A 17,314-nucleotide genomic window follows, 5' to 3' on the forward strand; every position below is an offset into this window, starting at 1 on the left:
AGGTCTCTAAGATGTGCAGTGTGACATGGGGGCATGAGGGGGGCCTCGCTGAGCCTGATTGATGGGGGAGGGAAGAGTTTAAATCAATGCACAGAAGCTGGCTTCCTCCTCCTGCCTCCCCCCAACCCCCAGTCTGGTTTTCCCTGTATTCCCCATTTGTATTCATTTTCTAGGGCTACCATAACAGAATGCACAGACTGCGCGGCTTAAACAACAAATTCACTGGGATGCCTGTGTGGCTCAGTCAGTTAAGCATCTGCCTTCAGCTCAGGTCATGATCCCAGCGTCCTGGGATCAAGCCCTACATCAGGCTCCCTGCTCAGCAGAGAGTCTGCTTCTCCCTCTCCCTCTCCCTTGGCCCCTCCTCCCACTTGTGCTGTCTCTCAAATAAATAAATAAAAATCTTTAAAAAAATTTATTTTCTCACAGTCTGGAGGCTGGAAGTCCAAGATCAAGGTGGCAGGGCTGGTTTCTCCTGAGGCCCCTCTCCTTGGCTTCAGGTGGTTACCTCTCATTGCCCTCACATGGTCTTTCCTCCGTGCGCATGCATCCCAGGTGTCTCTGTGCCTTTCTGGGTCCTAATCTCCTCTTATAAGGACACCAGTCATGTTGGATTAGAGCCCACCCATATAACCTCATTTTACCTTAGCTGCCTCTTTATAGGCGCCATCTCCAAGTAGAGCCACATTCTGAGGTAGTGGGGGTTAGGACTCCAACACAGGAATGTTGGGGAGATACACATCGGCTTATAACATCCATCTTAGTCAAAGTGGTCAGCATTCCATACCATGAGGCAACAAACACAAGACTCGAAATCAACATGTTGAGGGCAGTGGAGAAAGAAGTTTGGAAAACCTGGGTCCTTGAAGACATCCCATCTCCCTCCAGACTGCTTGTTAAATGAACAATAAATGTACTTATGGTTTAAGTCCATTACGGGTCCTGTCATTTACCACTGAAAGCATTCCTACCTGATGCACTTCTCCAGCATTTAGCACCATACCTAGCATACAGCAGGGACTCAATAAGTATATGTAAATAAGGGGTGCCTGGGTGGCTCAGTTGGTTAAGCCACCAACTTTTGGTTTCGGCTCAGCTCACGATCTCAGGGTCGTGAGATGGAGCCCCATGTCAGTCTCTGCGCTCAGCATGGAGTCTGCTTAAGATTCTCTCTCTCCCTCTCACTCCCCCCACCATCTCCTTCTCTCGCAAAAAAAAAAAAAAAAGTATATGTAAATAAATGAACTCTCCTGCTTCCGTAGCTTTCCTTCCCCTAGGTTATGGAACTGAAACACCTTATCAGATTCTATAGGACTTTCTTCCTGCTCAGCGTCTGCTCTCATCCTACGTCTCCGGCTTCACTTCCTCCATCCATCCCTTGGGCAGAGTCAATCCTTTGCTGAGGGTAATTAATCAGGAGGGATGCAGAGAAAGCAAAGGGTTGAATGTGCATTTCAGGGGTTTGGGGAAGCAGAGGGATACGTGAATGGCACTGAGGAGCCATGACCCTAGAGTAGGAGGGCGTGCTCCTAGCAGACAAGCTGGTTGGAAGGACACAAGCTTAGGTGAAGGATTTGGAGGTCTTTGAGGAGACACAGGAAGAATGAGAGATCACAAGGTTAAGAAGAGACTACTTTCCTCCCACAACACAGGAACCACGGTGAAATGGAAGGTAGGTGTATTCACTTCCTGGGGCTGTCATAACAAGGGGCTACAAACCAGCTGGCTTAAAACAGCAAAAATGTATTCTCTTGGAGTTCTGGAAGGCAGAAGTCCAAAATCAATGTGTCAGTTGGCAGAGTTGGTTCTTTCTTGGAGAAGGAAGGAATTTAGCCCATGCTCTCTGTTTTAGCTTCTGGTGTTGCCAGAAATCCCTGACATTTCTTGGCTGGGAGATGGCCATCTTCACTCTGTGTCTTTTCCCATTGTCTTCTCTCCATTCTTGCTAGAATTCAATACGTCCTTTTGTGGGACACAGTTCAGCCCTGGACAGCTCTTTGGAGTGTTCCTTCCTGCTAAGGGAATGTCCTGGATGGTTTAGTTGACTGCCTGAGAGCTCTGTGAAGGGGTAGGGGGCTTTTCATGACATTTTATACAAGAATCTTTAGAAAGAATTGTTGTTTCTCTACTATCAGCTATCTTCCTCTGTCTCAGTCATTTTTTATCCCGCACAGCTCCTGACACAGTACATCACCTGGAATAGGGTTTCGGTAAAGATCCGTGGAGCTCACTGGGTTTTTTCTGTGTAACCCAGCAACAGAGCCAGAATTTATAGCAGAGGATGTGGTACGCGCTGGGGGTTGGGAGGCTAGACTTTCAACTGGACAGATTGGGTTCAAATCCCAGCCTTGTCTTGTTTTGGCTCTGTGGCCCTGGACTAACCCTCTAAGCTTCTGTCTGCTCATCCATACAACGGGAACCATAAGCGTATTCACCCCACGTGGATCTGCCTTTCAGCAGTTCCATGTGGATAGTAGGACGTGGGGCAGCTTTGCCGGGTCCTTGTCTAGCCCCACGTGGCCATCCACACCTGTGGCCAAGGCACAGGAAGTTCCTGGGCTTTCCTCACCTGAATGCAGCAATCATCTCATGCAATCGTTTGTTTCCATGGTTACGAAGTTTGCTTTGGTTTGTTTGATCTTGGACTCCGGGTCTGTGTTAGTGCCAAGTGTTTCACAACTCGACCTGGAGAGGAAAAAAAGAGGAAGAGCCGGAGACGCACCTCGTTTGAGACACACCACAGAGTGAGTGGGTGGTGTCTTGTCTGCCTCAGAGCCCCAAAGAGAGGGTGGAGAACCTATGTTCCTTGCATCCTTGGCAGATCGGAGCACAGAGAAATGACAGGATTCCGGGGCAGGATTCCACCGGGTGAGGCAAACTGAGGGCCAAGGGAGGGAGCAGGGAAAACTATTTCCATGCCCAGCTGGGGCCCTGCAGGTTTCACACCTGGCCTCCCCCACTTTGCAGGATCGGATGGACCTGAGTTGACAGCCTGCAGAATAATTTTAGGGTCAGCCCCAGGTCAAAGTGGATTTGGGCTTCCAAAAAGCAAGAGAATAAAGACAGGTGGGCAGAGGGGCTTCATTTAACATAAAGCTGGCTTCAGACCAGCTAGAAAGACATTTAAAGACCCTCAAAGTGGTTGGAACTTGTGGAGGAGGGTCTTTGCTACGCTGAGTTGACTCTCAGAGTTCCTGGAAGTGTGGGGGAGGGGCAGGGGGGAGTGGGGCAAAGGAGACTGATGGGCCAAATACAGCGAGTAGCTTATGATCCTTTCATTTTCAATAACGAAGATAAGATTTGCTGTAGGTCAGGCCCCAGATTAGGTGATGGCCATATGTTGTTCTCTGTGATCCTTACAACTCTGAAGGTGGACCACCTGGGTCCATTTATCTATGACTGCATAATAAACCAGCGCCCCAAAAGTGACATGAAGCTGTAGTCATTTTATTGTGCTGAGATCCTCTGGGTCAGGATTTGGAAAGAGCACCCAGGGGACTGCTTGTCTCTGGTCTGTGATGCCTGGGGCCTCAGCTCGTCTGTTTCAACACCAATTCTCCGACACCAACGGGCACCAGTCGTAACCTTTATGATAAACCAGCAAAGTCAGTAAAGTTTTTTCCTGGGTACTGTGAGTTGATCTAACAAATTACCAAACCAGGGGCGTGGGATGGTGGTGGTATGGGAACCTCAAGTTCGTAGTCAGCCAGGCAGAAATGTGGGTAGATAATGTCAGCCCGTATCAGCCCTGAATGGATTATTGGACACCCAGTTGGCAGAGAATTGGTTGTTGGAGTGGGGGGGAAAAAACTCCACACAGACTCCCATAAGCTTCTAAGGGCCAGCCCTGAGATCTAAACCCAATCTACCTGGATTCAAGGCACTCCTCTATCCACATCATTGCACCTCGATCTCCAAATCCCTAAAGCTTCTGGGTTCCCTGTGCAAATCATCTTCTCCCCCGCCTGCTGTCTGAAGCATCATCTGACCTACCACGATCCCTTTGATTCTCTTGTATCATCCGTTAAACCATTTGTTCTCAAATTTCATTTCTGCCTGGGAACAAGGGACAGATGTATTCCTTTGGGGTCCTAGGCTGCGGCACAGGTGAGAGAGCTCTGGGGACCAGTCACGGAGCTAACACTGACCCCACCCTTTCCTCTCTGCTCTCTAAAGCATGGGAGACGGTCTGGAGCGGGAGCTCATTATCGGGATAACACAGCCGTCCACTTTAAAACACATACAAAGTAAATCCTCCGCCATGTTGGGTACTTAAATATTTTTCTTAATAATTAGCGAGCAGCCAACTTTGCCACTGGATGAGGCACCATGGTTTGAGGTCACAGCTTAAGGCACTTGGATGTGGTCAACCCACCAGGTCAATGGCTAAATTTTCTTTCTAGAAATCCAGTTTGCAACCATCCCCATAATGGTTGTTTTATTGTTCACACATCTTACATATTTTCCTCCTGAAAACCTGAGAATCTTCTATCATGGACAATATGCCTCTAACCTCCTTCTGTTCACCAATTTTCAGCCCAGCATTCCTGGCCCCTCCCCACTGGGTCATTCCTTTGTCCTATGCCACTTGAAGTCCCTACATCCTCTTACTGATTCTAACCCATTTGTTCACATCTTCCAAGGCTAAAAGCCTCCTCAAGAGGCTCCTAATGTGTAAGAAATTTTCAGGAATGTGCTGTCTCAGCTGCGGTGACCCAACCCGGGAGACACAATGCCATCCACAGCATTGATGGGCACATTTCAGGAACCAACCATTAGCTTTTAAGCTTCAATGTCTTCCCCAGGGCATCATGGCAGTGCAAGTGGGAAAACACCGTCGATTGTTCCGAAGAGGTTTCTCTCAAGATTTCCCAATTTCGATTTCTCTTACGCAGTACAGAGCAGACAGGTTTGGGAGACAGGCTACCTGGGGTTTGGGTCCTAGCGTCTCTACTAATTGGCTGTATGACCTTGGGCACATAGCTGAGATGCCCTGTGTCAATGATGTTACCTACCTTAGATGATAGTTGGGGGGATTATATGACATAAGACAGGTAACGTACTTAGCACATAGAGCCTTTTTTAAAATATTAGCGGGGCGCCTGGGTGGCTTAGTTGGTTGAGCTTCTGACTCTTGGTTTTGGCTCCGGTCCCGATCTCTGATCTCTGGGTGGAGAGATAAAGCCTCAGGCTCTGTGCTCAGCGGGGAGTCTGCCTGAGTTTCTGTCCTTCCGCCCCTCCCTCCCCCACGGGCACAAACGCGTGCACAAATGCATGCACTGTCTCTCTCTCTCTCAAATAAATAAATACATCTTTTTAAAAAATGTTAGCTATTATTCTTCCCATTTAATGGTAGAAGTGAGTTAGTTTCCTGCTGAAAGAGTATAAAATGTAGAGAAGGAAAGAGAAAGGGAAAGCCTGGGGTGGGAGAGACAATTGGGGAGGACATAGGGTTAGGATGAGGATTTACCCACGGATCTAAAGCCGCTCTATCCCATAGAAATGTAGTGCAACCCACAAACGTGAGCCACAAAAGCTAGTTGCATATGGAATTTTAACTTTTCTAGTAGCCACACTGAAAAGGAGATGAAATCAATTTTAATCATGTTATTTAACCCAATTTATTTCACCTGATATTATAACCAAATATATAATGATATATTTTATACAACTCAATATTTAACCCAGTATATTGGCCACTGTAGAGAGTCGATCGAAAAATATTAGTGTGATTTTTTTACATCATTTTTTTATACTAAGCCTTTGGGTTTTCTTGTTTGTTTTGGTTGGTTTTTTAGAGCGAGAGAATGCAGACTCAAGCAGGGGTTGGGGTGGAGGGGCAGAGGGAGAAGGAGAGAGAGAATCTTAAGTAGACTCCATGCCCAGCCTGGAGAAGGTCTCCTGACCCTGAGATCATGACCTGAGCCGAAATCAAGAGTTGGTCGCTCAACCAAATGAGCCATGCAGGAGCCCCCATACTAAGTCTTTGAAACCCAGTGTGCATTTTATGCTTACAGCACATCTTTTTTTTTCATGGTGGCATCATTTATTTGCATATTTTCAGCAGCTTCAGTTATTTTGCCATTATGAACAGTGAACATATGGACATCCTTGCACATAAATTGGTCTGTTAATTTCCTTAGAAGTGAAATTTCCAGGTCAAAGAGTAGAACGTTTTTAGACTCTTGATGCATTTTGCAAGTTGCTTTCTAGAAATTTTTCCCCGTTTACATTCCCATCAGCTATGTATGACTTCCATCAAAAACAAAAGTTTGTTAACTTGAATCATAATAAACAGTGTTTTCAACTTGCCTTAATTTAACTTTTTAAACTTTTAATGGCAGTTTTAATTTGCTTTCCTTTGATTACTTGTAGACACTTAAATGTTTATCAGCCATCTGTATTTCTTCTGGGAGTTGTTCATTCCATTCCTGGGGTATTAGAACATCATCAATTTTTTCTGTACTTTATATGTGATCTTTATGGAAAATAATTTCCCATTTTATATGGTTTTAAATCATATCTATACCTATAATGTTATAAAAGCTGAAGCTTTTTACAAATTTGCAACTAGTCGATAAGTAAGTCCTGGAGATCTAATGCACAGCATGATGATCATAAACAATATTATATTATAAACTACAAAGTGGCTAAGAGACTTGATCTTAATTATTCCCACCACAAAAAAATAATTATGTGATGTGATACAGGCATTAGGTATGCCTAATGGTGGTAATCATATTGAATATGCAATATTGTAATAAATGTGTTAAATCCACAGGTTGTGTACCTTGAACTTACACAATGTTATATGTCAATTATATTTCAATTAAAAATATTTTTAAGAGAAAATGTTTCCAGAAGTACCTATCTGGCCTGAAGGTCATTTCTTTTACTTTTTTATTTTATTTTTTAAGATTTATTTTTTTATCTGAGAGAGAGAGTGTACAAGTGGGAGGGACAGGGAGAGGGAGAGAGAATCTCAAGCAGACTCTGCACTGAGCACAGAGCCTAATGCAGGGCTCCATCCCACGACCCTGAGATCATGACCTGAGCTGAAACCAAGAGCCAGATGCTTAACCGACTGCGCCACCCAGGCGCCCCTTCTTATCCTTTTTAAAATTAATATTTGTCCAAAACAAAAAGCTAAAGCTTTTCTTTCTTTCTTTTTTTTTTTTTTGCAGTCAAATCTGTCATTCTCTTTGTGATTTCTTCTGTTTCCCATATTCTTAGACACTCCTGTGCCATCCAAAAGTCACCTAGTTTTTCTACATAGGCTTTTGCTTTTAACTTTTTAATCCCTCGGGAGTTTATTTTGATAAGTGCAATGAAAGAGCGACTTTTATTCCCCTACCCAGCCACTGTGGCCATCCTCCTGCCAGCACATCTCCATTCAGACCAGCCACATTTCAAGAGCTTAGTCGCCACGTGTGGCCAGTGGCTACCATATTGGACGGCACAAGATTGAGGTTCAGACATTCATTCTCATTTCTCTGGGAATTTGCCATGACTTGCAAGCCCCACAGAGAGCGAATCTTTTTAGCAGCTGTTAACAAATTGCAGCCCCAGGCGGCCACCATCCAGCTGGTTGCTCAGCCATATTCCTCTTCCGTATCTGCCCCTTGTCATAACGTCGCCTCATCTCCTCCAAGGTGCTGGAGCACTTCTTTTCGCTTCCCACTTGAGGCCTGATATTTAAGGGACTGTTGTGGTTCCATCCTTAGTTTGGAATTCATGTAACCCATGGCAACAGTGAAGCTCCTGAGCTCACTACAGCACCGAATGAAGAGTCTGAAAAAAGCAGTTGGTCGCTGCAAGGAGGATGGCAGGAGGGCCACAGGGAGACCTTGCTTCGGCGAACTTGGTGGCATCGTCGGCCACACACCCTCTCAGGGGCGCGTGACTCCTCCTCAGAGCCTCTGTTAGTGGAATGAAGTCCTGAGAGCAGAGTTAAGCTGAGGCCAGGATCTGGGGGTCGAGTCCACATGAGTCCCATGGCTGCAGATGGAGAAACAGTGTTTCTACAGCCACTGCCTGAGCTCTTGATGGGGTGCCTGGGTGGCTCAGTCGGAAGAACACGCGACTCTTAATCTTGGGAGTCGTGCATTCAAGCCCCATGTTGGGAAAAGAGATAACTTAAATAAATAAATACATAAATAATAAATAAATATTTTTTTTTTAAAAGAGCTTTTACAATTATGCCTGGAAATGGCTTGAATACTCTCTTTGGGCACAAGACCACTGCACAACTCCAGGAGGCGCCAACTGCGTTGTATTCCTTGGAGGCTGGTGTTCCCTAGACTGTGTATTTTCATGAAATACAATGACAAAAGTGCCCCCACCCCCAGTGGTACAATCTTGGCATCCCTGTTTGAGGAGGCAATTGGGGAAAGGAATCAAGAGACCTGGTTTTGATCCCAACTCCACCACTGACTCGTTTTGTGGCTTGTCTCTGAGGCCATTTCTCATCGTACAGAGTGATTCAGTCAAGCGATTTGGACTTCAAGGGATTCTTCAAGCTCTAGCATACTCCAGTTCTCAGTGTATGTGTATTGTCTATTGGGTCTGTCTTAGTCCGTGAGGGTTGCTGTAACAGAATACCACAGACTGGGTGGCTTATAAGCAACAGAAATTTATTTCTCACAGTTCTGGAAGCTGGGAAGTTCAAGAGGTTCAGTGTCCATTGAGGACCTGCTTTTTGGTTCACTGAAAGCTCACTCTAACCTCACATGAGGGGAGCATACTGAGGTCTCTTTTCTAAGGGCATTTATCCCATTCATAGGGCAGGGTCTTCCTTTTTTTAATTTTTAAAAAAGATTTTATTTATTTATTTGAGAGAGAGAGCATGAACACAGGGGAGGGTCAGAGGGAGAAACAGACTCCCCACTGAGCAGGGAGCTCCACGTGGGGTTTGACCCCAGGACCCTAAGATCATGACCTGAGCTGAAGTCAGATGCTTAACTGACTGAGCCACCCAGATGCCCCAGGGCAGAGTCTTTCAAAGGCCTTACCTAATACTATCTATCACATTGGAAGTTAGGATTTTGACATATGAATTTGGGGGGAACACAAATATTCAGTCTATAGCAGGGTCCTAATGTACAAGAAGATCATTTAGCACCTTGAGAACATTTACTGCTCCTCATTTTCTTCTCATTCCAATAGTTACATGATGGTTTGGGGTTAAGTCAATGTGTCAGAGTTTACTTGTTATGATTCTACAAAATACAGTCATTCCTAAGCCAAGTAGCCCATCATGGCTATGTTTCCTTTCTTACACAAGTTTTTGCTCTGACTGAAGTTTTTAAGTACTTCTTTTTCCTAATAGTCCCCAGTACCCGTCTTCCCTGCTCCCCTGTCATAATAGAAATCTGCCCGCCCAGTTTATTATGTGGCATTTGGAGAAATAGAACCAACAAGAACCGATAGGATATATATATATGGAGAGAGACAGAGATTGAGAGAGAAAGACAGATTGAGAGAGATTTTGAGAGAGAGAGAGAGCTCATGTACAGAAATTGGGATGCAATCCCAGAAGCTAGAAGACAATAAAGCAGTCCCTTCAAAATTCTGAAGGCAAATTATTTTCAACCCAACATTCTACACAGTCAACTTAACTCTCAAAAAAAATTTTTTTTGTATGACTTCTCTCTCTCTCAGAATTTGTCTCTGTCTCTCTGCCTGTCTCCCTCTCTCTCTCTGCTCTATCTGTAGAATTCGAAAATGCCATCATGACCCACCTTGCGAGGTTTTCCTCCTGCTGGGCATGTAGTAGGCTCTTGTAATCCGGAAACTCAATTCTCTCAATTCCTGAACCATTCTTGGAATGCTCAAATTCTTGAGCATTTTCTTGAATTATTTCCGTGGTAATTTTCTGTTTTCTCGCTTCTTTGTGCAATTTATCTGATCTGGCTGATTACACCTTGTGTATGTATCCTAATTTTTTTTTTTTTAATTTCTTCTGTTTACTTGCTTTGTATTTTTTTTTTTTCTGGGAGATTTCCTCCACTTTATCTCTCAACCCATTGGTTGAATTTTTATTTCACCTGTAAAATACTTTTAATAGTATATTGTTCTTATTTTAGGGACCCAATATTGTCCTCTTACTTCTCCAAAGAAAGTAATTATGGGTTTAAAATTTTCGTTACTCTGTTCTCTGGATTCTCTTTGTTTCCTTAAACTTCACAACACCTTTGTTGGGTTTTGGTCTTTGCTTTCATATTGGACAACAGCTAGTTGAGATCCTGTGACAGGGCTGGCCAGTGAACCAAGAGGAAGGCAGCTCAGACCTGCTAGGGAAGCTTTTCCTCTCTGGGTAAGAAGACAGTGTGACCTGCTCAACTCTTCTCACCTTCCTGCTTTTGTTTAGATGATATGCCTGAAGCCAGAGAAGTGAAAGGTGGTAGGTAGTTCTCAAAACTGTGGTCCGATATCCTCAGGAACTTTCAGGGCCGTAATGGGATCAAAACTCTGCTAATAATAATACTAAGACATTATTTCCCTTGTTCTAATTTTTTTCATGAGTGTATAGTCACCGCTTGCCTGCCTGGAGTCTGTCATTCCCTCTGGGCCTCGTCTGCTTTGCTGCCCATCACTGAGTCACACTGATGACACAGATGTGGTTAACAACACAGGGCAGAGGATGGTGCAGAGTTTTCTGCTCTTACTTTGGTGAGCTTTATTTGTTTATTTATTTTTTATTTTTTTAAGTTCCCATTTATTCATTTGAGAGAGAGAATGAGAGACAGAGAGCATGAGAGGGAGGAGGGTCAGAGGGAGAAGCAGACTCCCTGCCGAGCAGGAAGCCCGATGCGGGACTCGATCCCGGGACTCCAGGATCATGACCTGAGCCGAAGGCAGTCGCCCAACCAACTGAGCCACCCAGGCGCCCCCTTTATTTGTTTATTTTAAGTAGGCTCCATACCCAGCATGGAGCCCAACACAGGGCTTGAACTCACGACCCTGAGATCATGACCTGAGCTGAGATAGAGAGTCAGAAACTTAACTGCCTGAGCCCCCTAGGCACCCCTTCAGTGAACTTTATTCAGCAAAGCCCACACGTTGCTAGCTTCAGTGAGGGGAAGCCGCAGGGTGGCGGGGGGGTGGTGCGGGGAATCATCCTGTTGACGGTTTTGGTGCAGGTTGAGATTGTAGTGACCTGAACATTCTAGGCCTTTTTCATGAGATCAGCTGTTTTTGTGCCCTTGGTATTCTGAACCTGTCGGCCAGACTTTACATTTATCCTGATTAAATTTCAAATGTTAGATTTCATCCATTATTCCAGCCTGTCAAGATATTTTCCAGTCTTAATTCAATCTCCTGGGTTAGGTTTATCCCTCTGAGCTTCTGATAAGCCACCCTCTCAGCACGCAGCTTGGACGGTGTCAGACAGAATGGGACAAGGACTGTGGCGGGTGCTCGGGCGCTCACTATTGCCGCTCTGTTCAGATGAAGAAAGAACAGAGGGTGGAAGGAGGCCTAATCAAGAATTTGGTATTTAAAAAATAAACTCTCAGATCCTTTTTTCTTGTACTTCCAGCTTTCAGTTCTAGGACTCAGTTTCTGGACCTGCTCCCCAAAGACTGGGGACCAGAGATGGGACTTCCAAAGGAAAGTTCCCGATGTAAGTTTCTGAGAAGGCCCAGATGTATTACACAAAGAAGAGGTGGCTTTCTGGTCACTCTTTCTGACTTCCTTTTCTACCCACTGGAGTCCACAACAAAGAGGACCGGGATGGTAGGCTTTCTGAGCTGCGTTAGAAAGTGTACCAGAAATCAGCCACCTAATTGTCCAAGTAGGGAAACTGAGGGGCAGTGAAATTAAGTTCCTGGCCTTTTCCACCCTGGAACAGGGCGACAGAACCAGGATGGGAGCCCCCAGCCCTTTGCTCCTCACTGAGCCATCTCAGTCAGGTGACCATGATATGTATGCCTGCTACCACTTCCTAGAGAACGAATGTGCATCTAGAATCCGGGAGAAAACATTGATTTCTTTTTAAAATATGCAAGGATAGGGGTGCCTGGGTGGGTCAGTCCGTTAAGCATCTGCCTTCAGCTCAGGTCATGATCCTGGGGTCCTGGGATCAAGCCCCACATGGGGCTTCTGCTCAGTGGGGAGTCTGCTTCTCTCTCTCCCTCTGCCCCTCCCCCTGCTCATACCCTCTCCCACTCTCTCTCTCAAATAAAAAATTAACTCTTTTAAAAATATGCAGGGATAGACTATGGCATGGAATGTAAAAAATCACTTGGATTTTCAAGATGAAGCAGGAGGATTCAAAGAAATGTGCATATACTAGTTACTTGGGCCATAGATGCCAAGTCTCCCCAACAACACAAAAATAGATTATCTTATCTCATGAAACAGTTTTGAAGCAGAGAAATAAGACTTCACGTAGACATAATGAATATAACACACTGCTTATAGAGATAGGCCTATGGGAAGTGTGTGTGGGGCTACCATCATTGTTTCCCTAATGCTGTATTATTATTATTATTATTAGCAGCTATATGTAGAGTGTGATCAGTGCTCAGAACAGAAAAGAAAATGTTTTTTTCCGGGACGCCTGCATGGCTCAGCCAGTTAAGCGTCCGACTCTTGATTTTGGCTTTGGGTCATGATCTCAGGGTTATGATCTCAAGGTCGTGACATTGAGCCCTGTGTCAGGCTCTGGGCTCAGCAGGGAGTCTGCTTGAGATTCTCTCTCTCCCTCTCCCTCTGCCCTCCCCCTGCTTGCACACTCTCTCTCTCTCTCAAATAAATAAATAACTCTCTAAAAAAAAGAAAATGCTTTCTTGCAGGTTAGAAGCTTTGTAAGGTGGCTGGCATGCCCCTGAGTCCTCTCTGTGATACACGGGCTCATTCATTTCACTCTGTGAGGACGTTGGTCAGTCCTTTGCAAAATTCCCAGGGGGCAATAAAGCTACATGATTGAGACTCATTTCCTCTGGCTGTGGGCTGACTTTATTATCCGTAATTAACGGTGAGTAACTCGGTGGATGGTATCCCTTTGTAGGCACGAATTTCTGACCAGGGAACATGTTTCAGCTCAGAGCATCGTTCAGTTGAATGTTGCCATGGGACTGCAGCCGTTTACTCCCCACGATGTTTTCCCAGAGAAATGTGACGTGGCTCTGTGACACAGTGGGTGTTTCATAGCTACACCATCTTTTCTTATTCTTTTTTATTTGAAAAAAGAGAAAAGACAGACCCTCACCATCTGTATAACATTTCCCGTGAATACGCTAGAACGTCAGAAGGGAGACCGATGCCGCAAGTCTTGGCAGGGTGGAGGCCCCTTCCGACTGTGTAATTTCTGTTTTAATCTGATAATGTGGTAGAAAGTAGATGTGCCTTGAAGAACCAAACATCAGGGGCGCCTGGGTGGCTCAGTCGGTTAAGCATCTGCCTTCAGCTCAGGTCATGATCCCAGGGTCCTGGGATCAAGTCCTGCATCGGGCTCCCTGCTCACCAGGAAGCCTGCTTCTCCCTCTGCCTGCCGCTCCCCCTGCTTGTGCGTGCTCTCTCTCTCTCTGACAAATAAAATAAAAGCTTTATTAAAAAAAAAAAAAGAACCAAAAACCATCAAGATTTTGCTGAACATCCCGATCGTGTGCATCAATGGTTACAAAACAGATCGGTCCTTGAATAAGAAGTCCATGGGTTTTAGAGTAAATGCATTCCCTGCATCCTCCCCAGTCAGTACCTTGGTGCCTGTCTGTTTCACAATGCAGATGTATGTAGAGAACATCTATTGGGTCTGCCTGCCTAGGATCCACCCCTTCTTTTTCAGCTAAAACACCTCAGATTTCTTTTGGGGATGCACCCCTTCCGGGGCTGATCGTCAAAGTGTATAGCAACTGGAATGGCAGGGATATCCTCACACCCAAGCAGTCAGAATGGATGCTGACTGTGAGAGCAGCTGAACCCAGACTCACTCATCAGATCCTCTTTTGATGGGTCCTGAAATCAAGATGCCCCGCCCTTCTCCAAGGGCCAAGCATGGACCAAACTAGGCCAGATGGACTCTCTGTCCCAAGAATTTGCATACTGATCAATGACACAGAAAACATTTGGCACAGGTGGGTCCCAAAGGTTGCCTGGAAATGCCAGCCGCTGGAGTGCCCTGCTTCCTGTCCTTTCTAAGACCTCCTTGTTCGGCTTGTTCTTTGTTCTCTAAGCTACCACCATATCCATCCAATGAATGGTATTATTTACTTACGTACTTACTTATTTTTATTTTTATTTATTTATTTATTTTTAAAGATTTTATTTATTTATTTTGACAGACAGAGAGACACAGTGAGAGAGGGAACACAAGCAGGGGGAGTGGGAGAGGGAGAAGCAGGCTTCCCGCCGAGCAGGGAGCCCGACACGGGGCTCCATCCCAGGACCCTGAGATCATGACCTGAGCCAAAGGCAGACGCTTAATGACTGAGCATCCAGGCGCCCCACGTACTTATTTATTTATTGTTTACATTCCCCAGAATTCATTTCTCTTGCTTACCATCAAGGAACTCTAAGACAGGAATTCAGAAAATAAGACATTAAAACAAATTTTCTGCCATGGGAATCCTGTTTCATGATCCCGTAGAAGGAAAAAAGCCTTCAAGAGAATAAGGAGGAAATAATGATAAAAATGGAATTAAGAAAAGCGGGTGGTGGGGGGCGGGGAAGGCCTCCGTTAACTCACTGGTGTGGCAAAGGGCTTGACCCAGGTACAGGAGTAGCACCAAGCTTAAAGAAATGAAAGTAGCTTTCTACTTCCAGAATTGCCCTTTGACCCGTTGTCATGAAATCTTCCGGAGTATGTTTCTTGCACTCTAATGCACATATGATCACCTGGAGGATCTCATAAAAATGCAGTCTGATTCTACATTTCCAACAAGCTCCCAGTGATGCCAGTGTTCCTGGTCCAAGGGCCACACTTTGGGCATCAAGGATCTGGGTTAGAAGATTCCTTTCCAGCCCACCTTTCCCAGATTCCCCACTTCGGGGTCCCAGACCACCTCCCTTTGTCTTTGTAGAACACACTTGTCATGCCACCCCTCGCCAGCAGGCGTCACCAACGCACTCTGAGAGTCCCCGCTGGACTGATTGCCAGTTAGGGACCAGTTGATAGGTTCCAAAAGGCTCCCACAAAGTAACTCCAACAATCTCCAGAGTAAGCATATTCCATAGCATTTGCTGATGGTTTGAACCCCCAAGCAAAACGACCAATGAGGGGAATCCTTGGAAAGTGTTTTTATAAACCATTTAATTTTCTTTTTGATTTTCAAATCATCTGTCCATGCCTCACTGTGGAAATTTGGCTCTCTACATATTATAATTGGGAAGTTAGAGGTGGTTAAGTAAAGCTTGCAGCAGTTCGATTTTTAGAGGGCTTTCTCATGCATTATTGTGTTGCTAGAAGAATCTTTACGACTGTTATCCCCAGTTCACAGATGGGAAAACAAAGGCACAGAGGGGAGAATTTAGTGACTTGTCCAGTGCAACAAAGATAGCGAGGGACAGAAATGAGATCGAACCTTGAGTTTCTCAATCCCTCACTTTACCCTACTGCATGCAGATGGACAAGAAAAAAGACTACCAGGGTTGTCTTCTGCATTAAACCTTGTTCTTCTCAACAACATTGAAAGTTAACTAATCTTTATCAGGAACCAGGACCCATTGTTCTGGGCATAAATTCTCGCCAAATACAATGATGCACTTTGGATACAGTTATCTGAGATTGCAAGGTTTCTATAAACATTGTGTTTATTCACCATAACCAAGAAGTCCCTGTCCCACATATGGTATCAGAGCTCCTTTTGAAAAATCTGTGAGGAGGTTAGACATTAGTGAAGAGGTAACATTTTGAGTATGTTTAAATTAAAGCAAAGGCTTTTTTACCCCTCAGGGTGAGGGGAGAGGAGTTGATGTCTCTCACCTTGGAGAACCTCCCACAGGTTTTGCAGCCATGGTGAAATTTGAGGGCTACTCCGATCCTCCCCCTCCACCCCCCTGGGCCCCAAATCTGGCACAAAGCCATTGCTGTCCCTGGCCTGGCCACGTGGAACAGATTCTTGAGCACCAAATCCACCAAGCTCCTATGGGTGACTGCCAAAGCCCCCTCTGGCTCCAGGAACATCAGGATCACCGACTACTTCAAGCATTTTGCAAAATGGTTTCTGTGGGATGTTAATATGGAAAATTAGGAGGAAAAATGCTTCTGTGGTCAATCAAATTCGAGCAACCCTTGTTTTTTCTTCTAAAGATTTTATTTTGGGGACGCCTGGGTGGCTCAGTTGGTTAAGCATCTGCCTTTGGCTCAGGTTATGATCCCAGGGTCCTGGGATGGAGCCCCGCATCCGACTCCCTGCTCAGTGGGAAGCCTGCTTCTTCCTCTCCCACTCCCTCTGCTTGTGTTCCCTCTCTCACTGTCTCTCTGTCAAATAAATAAAGAAAATCTTAAAAAAAAAAAAAAGTTTAAAGATTTTCTTTTTAAGTAATCTCTATACCAACGTGGGGCTCGAACTCACAACCCTGAGATCAAGAGTCACATGCTCCATTGAGCCAGCCAGGCACTCTGAGCAATGCTTGTTTAAATGGAGTTACACACATTTCTTTTTCAGCAGGGCTTCTTGGAGGTGTTCATGTGCCGGGTGAATCTTCCAGAATGGGGCGTGCGCCCTGCTTCCCAGGTAGGAGATGAAGGAAGCGTTTGTTCCTGCAACATCAGAAGCTTACAGAACACTCGTTGCAAATCCCGATTTCCTTCATCTTCTCATACAGGCTGGGCCAGCTTCATTGGGGGGCAACCTGCACAGCCTCCCGGGTCCCCACATTTGGTTTAATGCTCTGCTGTTACTGTCTTGAGATTCTTAGTAAGTGTCGAACAAGGGCTCTGTATTTCGGTTTTACATTCAGCCCCACAAATGTGTAGCTGGTGCTGCCTGTGAATGCCCCGGGGGAGGCGCGGGGCAGCGGGGGGGGGGGGGGGGGGGGGGGGCTGGCGCACAGGAGGAGCTGGGTCTTGGCCTCAATGTTCCGGATGCTTCCTGCATTTTCTTCTCTCCTCTTTCTGCCTGTGCTGGTACTCCCCCCCACCCCCACCCGTCTCTGCTGCTTGCCTTCTTGTCCCTCCCCTTCTCCTCTTTCTGCCTTCCTTTTTACCCTTTATCTTCTACCCACAGACAGAAGATCCTTTCTCCAGCCCAGGTTTATCAATCACAGGAGCAATGTTTTCGGTTTCCTTGGTTCCCTTTGCGCTTTTAATCATGGGAAGTGCCATATACTTGAGCAAGTGTTCGAGGCTGGGAGGGCAGTCAGTTACACC

The 17,314-nt window shown here is 45.5% G+C and overlaps 1 protein-coding gene across 8 annotated transcripts in view; it reads left to right on the forward strand.

Annotated features, from left to right (window-relative positions):
- The window catches only part of SCAF4 (SR-related CTD associated factor 4), a 152,421-nt gene that overhangs the window by 110,176 nt on the left and 24,931 nt on the right, over window positions 1-17,314 (forward strand). Inside the window, exon 25 of one of the 8 annotated variants that reach the window (XR_010407757.1) lies at window positions 174-6,866. The exons of the other annotated variants lie outside the window; for them this stretch is intronic. The gene's annotated coding sequence lies outside the window, so the exon portion shown is untranslated. Of the gene's footprint in view, window positions 1-173; window positions 6,867-17,314 lie in introns of those variants that run through there. 8 annotated transcript variants of the gene reach the window in all.

Source organism: Mirounga angustirostris, unplaced genomic scaffold (assembly GCF_029215605.1).
Source record: "Mirounga angustirostris isolate CCGP_5_RB_7025 unplaced genomic scaffold, mMirAng1.0.hap1 SCAF_1, whole genome shotgun sequence".
Taxonomy (NCBI): domain Eukaryota; kingdom Metazoa; phylum Chordata; class Mammalia; order Carnivora; family Phocidae; genus Mirounga; species Mirounga angustirostris.